This window comes from Sorex fumeus, unplaced genomic scaffold (genome assembly GCF_029834395.1).
Source record: "Sorex fumeus unplaced genomic scaffold, SorFum_2.1 ptg000002l, whole genome shotgun sequence".
Classification (NCBI taxonomy): domain Eukaryota; kingdom Metazoa; phylum Chordata; class Mammalia; order Eulipotyphla; family Soricidae; genus Sorex; species Sorex fumeus.
The window spans coordinates 20,302,784-20,309,237 of record NW_026606059.1 but is presented as its reverse complement, the minus strand read 5'-3'; the positions used below and the strand labels follow the sequence as shown (position 1 = coordinate 20,309,237).

Below are 6,454 nucleotides of genomic sequence, written 5' to 3'. Positions count from 1 at the left end.
ATTAATATATTAAAATAAAAATACATCATGACCAGGTAGAAAGTTTTCTTAGGAATGCCCGTTAATTGGACATTTGAAAATCAGGAAAAGGGCTGGAGTAATAGTACAGCAGGTAGAGTATTTGCCTGGCATGCAGCCAACCCAGGTTTGATTCCCAGCATCCCATATAGTCCCTAGAGCACTGCCAGGAGTAATTCCTGAGTGCAGATCCAGGAGTAATCCCTGAACATTGCTGGGTATGACCACCCCCCCCAAAAAAATACACAAAAAACAAACCACAAACAGATCAGCATCGCTTCTCCACCTGTTGGCTAAGATCAAGAAGAGTATCTGTTCTTATTAGTTCAACATTTGATATGTCCTTTATCTGAGGAGAATATATTAAATGGATTTGGGGGGCTAAGATATGGAATAGGAGTTTGTTCCATCCATTCCATATATTGATTTAGTGTTGCAGTCCTTCCAGGACCAGTGCACAGAAGATAAAAAAGAAAATAAATTGAACTTCTGTAGCACTGTCCTCTCGTTGTTCATCGACTTGCTCGAGTAGGTCCAGTAACATCTCCATTGTGAGACTTCTTGTTACTGTGTTTGGCATATCAAATACGTCGTGGGGAGTTTGCCAGGCTTTGCTGTGCAGGTGAGATACTCTCGGTAGCTTACCAGGCTCTCCGAGAGGGGTAGAGGAATCGAACCTTGCTGGGCCATGCCAGCCGTGCGCAAGGCAAACGCCCTACCACTGTGCTATCGCTCCAGCCCTAAATTGAACTTATTATATCAAAATATTTTTAAAAAGCAATTATTATCATCTAAATTAAAATAGAAAAATTGACATATTCAATACCTGCTTATAATAAAAGGAAACTCATAAGAAGCTATGAAGTGAAGAAAACTTCCTCAACCTGATTCAGAATATTTACCAAATACACATACACATATCATGTTTTATATATGTATATATACTGGTGTAATATTTTATGGTCAGACACTGAATCATTTTCTTCTATTATTAAGAATAATATGACATTTTACTTTCTTTGGGGTTATATCTTTTGGCTGATGAGGGGTTAGGTTATATCCCTTAGTTCTCAAGGTTTACTTCTGGTTATTTGCTCAGCAATTATTTCTCTATGCTGATGACAATACCCTGAAATTTTCTGTCCTGGAGCACTCGTAGTTGCTCTAAATGTGCCCCTCCAGAGTTTCTTACTCTGGATGCCAATGCTGTCTGTGAAGGAACAACATCCCGGAAATATGCAATCAAAGAGGTTCAGAATTTAGGTGATCTGTAAGTGGACTGGAATGAGTTTTGCCTCACACATAGAAATGACTTTCTTGGGGGCTGGAGCAATAGCACAGAGGGTAGGGCATTTACCTTGCACGCGGCCGACCCAGGTTTGATTCCCAGCATCCCATATGGTCCCCTGAGCACCGCCAGGAGTAATTCCTGAGTACAGAGCCAGGAGTAACCCCTGTGCATCGCTGGGTATGACCCCCCCAAAAAAGAAATTATTTCCTTTTGTTTTAAGGTCATAACTGGAGATGCTCAGAGGTTCCTCCTGGCTCTGCACTCAGAATCACTCCTTGAGACCATGTGGAGTTCTAGGGATAGAACCCAGGTGGGCTGTGTGCTGTCTGCCCAGACCCACAGAGAGATGCCTGTATTAGCCTGAACTACCCCGTCATTCGGAGCTGCAGAGTAGGCATTCGATATTGGGCAAAGAAGCAGGAAGACACAGAGAGTTTGGGTAATCCTGTCTCCGGAGGCAGATAGTGGAGATGGTTCGGAAGCAGCCTCGGTGAGTAAGTCAGAGCCTTGAAGTAAAGAAAGACACTCGTCATATGGGGAGATGATAGAGCAGAAGAGAGAGAAGCAGGGAGGAACACCATTGTCGCACCTGTCCATGTAGCTCTTCAGGATCCTGCTCTTCACCTGCATATTCTAACTCCCCAAGGCCGACAGGGGTAGCTGCTCTCCTTTCCCCGGATTCTTATTGTCCTCCTGGACGGTCTTGGAGTGGCGCTCTGTTCCTTGCTACCTAGGGACCCCGCACACCCACCACCTCAACATAACCACCTTGGGTTGTCATTCTCTGCATCCGCTTCTCTCTGTCTAGACTGGAGGCTGTTTTCTGACGGATTGGATTCCTGTTCCGAGGCAGTGCCTGGGCCAAAGCGGACATTGGTACTTGCTCTGTGAAGAAGTGAAAGGATACATAAATATGGAAAGGACACATAAATATGGAAATGTCCTATCCGTGGATGTGCCTCTCAGCTGTATGTCTGACCCAGGAACTTCCATGAGCAGGAGTTGACTTTTGTTAATTCCTCAGGACTGGGACCGGTAGAGAACCAAATGGGGAAAGGGGCAAAGGAAATTATTATTGGCGTTGACGCTCGTCCCAAATACCCACTAAATATGCGGAAGGATTAGGAAGTCTGATATCTGTGCAGCTATGAACCTCGGCACATAATTACAGGTTAAAGCAGTGTCATGTGGGTTTTTATAGAAATCAAAAGTACATGCAATTCTTCTGAAATCTTGCTGATTAGTCCTGGTGCATTGTATTTTAATTTTGATCTCTGGAAAATATCAGGAACAAGGAAAGAACTTCCCACCCCTACCCCACAATCCGTCCCCCTCCCCCCCACCTCCCCTCAGGAAAACAGTATTGAAAGAATACAAACATCTTGGATCGACCCTCTTTTCAAAGTAAGAAACTCACCTCACCCTCCCGACAGGCTCCGAAGTCTGCACAGTTTGTCCGCCAAGAGAGTGGGATTTGGCAGCACTCCTTGTAAACTTCAACCGCGGGAGGCCTCTGATTGAATTGAAATTGTTTCCTCCGGTCAGATTTTGTTGGTGGTACACCCCTCACCTCAGGATGTGAATTCATCGTGTTTGCAGTGGGCTGAGACTGGGTGGTGATAAGGGCTATGAGACTGAATGCAAGTAGTGTGTGTGTGTGTGTGTGTGTGTGTGTGTGTGTGTGCGCACGCACACACACACACACATGAGTATGCCTTCACATCCATTTATCTCCTAAAGAGGACATTTACACCACCCAGGAGAAAATCTTGCAAGATCAGATTGTTTCTTTTGTGGGAGGTCACGGCCCATGGCGCACAGGGCTTACTCCTGGCTCTATCTGTACAGGCTTAGGGATCACTCCTAGCAGAGAATCATACATGATGTAGGGGAGCAAACCTGGGTTGGCAAGTACCCTATGCACTGTACTATTGCTCTGATCCTACATTTATTTTTACTCATTCTAGTATTTTTCTAGTGATTCAAATTTAATCAACACAAATAAAGAAATTGGAAAGGGAAAAGTACAAAGCCAAAATTGGCAACCCTTTTTCTACAGTTCATTAACCAATCCACTGACCTAGTTCATACAGATGTCTGAACCTTTGGGGCTGGCAGCAACACTCATAAGGTGAGGATCATATCCCCTGGCTTCACTGGAATAGAAGTAGGGAACAACAGGTATGAGGAAACACCACCTGGACGTTTATTGGATGAGGTCTCAGCCTGTTCCTCCAAGCAAGCCCTAGTAGGCTGCAGACATAGTACAGGGAAGGTGCTTGTCTTGCTCATGTCTAACCTTGGTTGGTTAGATTGGTTGTTCCAAATATTCCCCTGAGCACTGCCAGGAGTAAGCCCTGAGCACTGCAGGGTGTGGCCCCCAAACCAAATCCGAAAGGAACCCTACCTGTCAACAGGAACTTTCTATTTACTTCTTGTGGTAAACACAAACAAATAAATAAAAAACCATGCAACTTAAATTTACCAGCTCAGAAAGGTAAAGGGATATACATGATAACCTTTCAGAAGCTGTATTGCAAATTATAATGCCCCAAAGAAAAGACAGAGAAAGGAGAGAGCCTGCTATAGACTCAGGGTGAAGGTTGGGGCTGGTGGGAGGGAAATTGGGTCACTGATGGTGAGGAATGTACACTGGTGAAGGGACAGATGTTGGAACGTTATACGACTGAAACCCAATCATAAACAACTTTGTAATTGTGTATCTCATGGTGATTCAATTAAAAAAAATAAAATTAACTTACCAGCTTAATCATCTTAAGTGCAGAGAGAGTTCAGTAGTTGGGCAACAGTATTTGCCCCGGAAGTCTTCATCTTATAGTACAGATGCTCTGTACCCTCACTTTCCCTGCCCCAAACTTTACCTGTTCTTGACCACTATCTACTTTTTGTTTGCATCATTTGACTCCCTTAGATACTTAGGTGAATGAAACCATCTGTTCTATGTTCTTTCACTACTGGAATCTATTACTTAATGCTTGTAGGTTCATCTTTGTCATCACATCTGACAGGATTTCCATCTTTTTTAAGAAGTCTAAAAAAATTTTTTAAAAAGACTACATAATAGTCCATTGTGTGGACACCTTCATTCTTATGGACATTTAGGTCACTTTCGGTTCTTGGCTACTGTAAATAATGCTACAATGAATACAGGTGCAAAAATATCTGAGATGCTGCTTTGCAATCTTTCAGACTGAGATCCAGAGGCTGGAATCGCTGAATTTGGTGATGATTCTGTTTGGGGCTTTTGGAGGCCCTCCAGATGCCTTTTCATAGTGGAAGCATCATTTTACAATCCCAACAGCGGTGCTTAAGGTTTGCGACATCTCCACGGACCCACCCACAACGATCATTTCTATTCTTTTGAGCACATTTCTCCCGATGGGGGGGGGGGGGAGGTGATATCTTGTTGTGGTTTTGAACGAGATACTCGGATTCACAGGAGGAAACTGAAGTCTCTCATTTGGTCTGGAGGCGGGGAGGGTATTCTTTATGGTCTGGTCGGGCACTCAGGCTTCCACAATGGAACATATGCCAGCCTCCATAAGTCCTTGCCGTGTTCCCATTCTCAGCCTCTAACAAGGACTCCCCAGGGTCTGAGCAGCTTGCCAGGGAGTAATTGAAGCCCCAGGATGAGCATGGAAACTCTTACAGTTCATCGGTTTTAGTTAATGGTAAATAATGAAAAGTGATACTTATATATGAAAGCCACATAGTATGAGACATATGACAAACTTGACATGTACTTTTTTCCAAAGACAATAGACAAGAGGTTGTAAGCTGTGCCAGGGACCTCAAAGGTACCAGCAGCTCTCTCTTTGCTGCTACAAAACTGATAGAACATTTTTAAAGGACTGCCAGAGTCCACAGAGGACCACAAGCTTATTTTTCTTTCTTATTTGTTTACAAGGGTTGGAAGATGGGGGGAAAAATCCCAGGGAACATTTTTACCTCCACTGTCATCTCACCAGGAGGAAAATGACACCCCCAGAGGTCTTATTCCCTTTCCCACAGAAGTGATTCCCTGCTCCCCAACCCAAATCGATGTGCCTGATCGTGATTTAAAGGTTTTGTTACTGAGAGAGTCGCAGCTATAAAGGGACCTCAAGAGTGCTCAAGCTGCATGTCAGCTACGCAGAGAAAATTGAGTTCTTTCTTTGCTCTGCATTTGATTTGATCCAACGCTACACACTTTAACAATTGGTTAGACAATGCTAACAGTTGGTTAGATGGTGCTTCTTCTTTTCTGTGTCTCCTGCCTCAGTCCTCTCCAGGAAGACTATTGGGTGTTGTGTGGGGGGCCAGTGACCTAGTGGAGGCTGAGTGATTGGGTCTAAGGACCGGCCTGCTGTTCTGTCGACCAGCTGCAGAATAGCTCCTCTTAACCCCACTGGGGAATCATTGGCCTGAGTGGTTCCTGAGTGTTCAGCTGGTGTCTGTTGCTAACATCCTGCAGCTGATGAACTTGCAGTCTATAATTTGTCAGGCCAGTCAGGGCATGGGGCCCCCTGCCTGCTGACTGGACCTCCCTTTAGACTTTCATTGGCGACTGACCCTTCTGAGTGTCTGTCCCATCATCCATCTGGTTGCCTAGAGCTCCTGCCCTCACCCGATCTGCTGCAAGCCCACCTTGTACACGCCGAGTATCCATGTGACATGTGAAGCAACGCAGCTCCACGGGGCACCCTAGGTCCTTGCTCGAGCTACCTGCACTGCTCTGCTGCCTAAAATATGCTTATCAATGGCTCTAGGTCCCAGCAGAGAAGCAGAGCAGGAAAAGATATCCCAGGCATTTGTGGTCCCCTACTTTAACTTGAGTCTCCAGGCTGAAATAGAAAGATAGATGGGGACACTGGTCTTAACTCTTCATCCTGTCGCTCTCTTATCCTCCCTAAGTTCACTGACCCTCAAGAGGCTGACCCCTTCTTTATATTTAACATTTTGGTCCTTAGGCAGGAGATGATAATTTAATGCAAACTTTAAAATCCTTTGGACGGGCCTGGAGCAATAGCACAGCTGGTAGGGGGTTCGCCTTTCACACAGCCGACCCGGGTTCAATTCCCAGCATCCCATACGGTCCCCTGGGCACCACCAGGGGTAGTTCCTGAGTGCAGAAGGAGGAGTAAC

General features: G+C 45.1%; 1 non-coding gene across 1 annotated transcript; it reads left to right on the top strand.

Moving 5' to 3' along the window:
* Positions 1-291: 291 nt before the first annotated feature.
* LOC130023458 (U2 spliceosomal RNA) lies at positions 292-482 on the top strand. Its single transcript, XR_008792473.1, has one exon. It is a non-coding gene; the product is annotated as a U2 spliceosomal RNA (small nuclear RNA).
* The last annotated feature ends 5,972 nt before the right edge of the window (positions 483-6,454 follow it).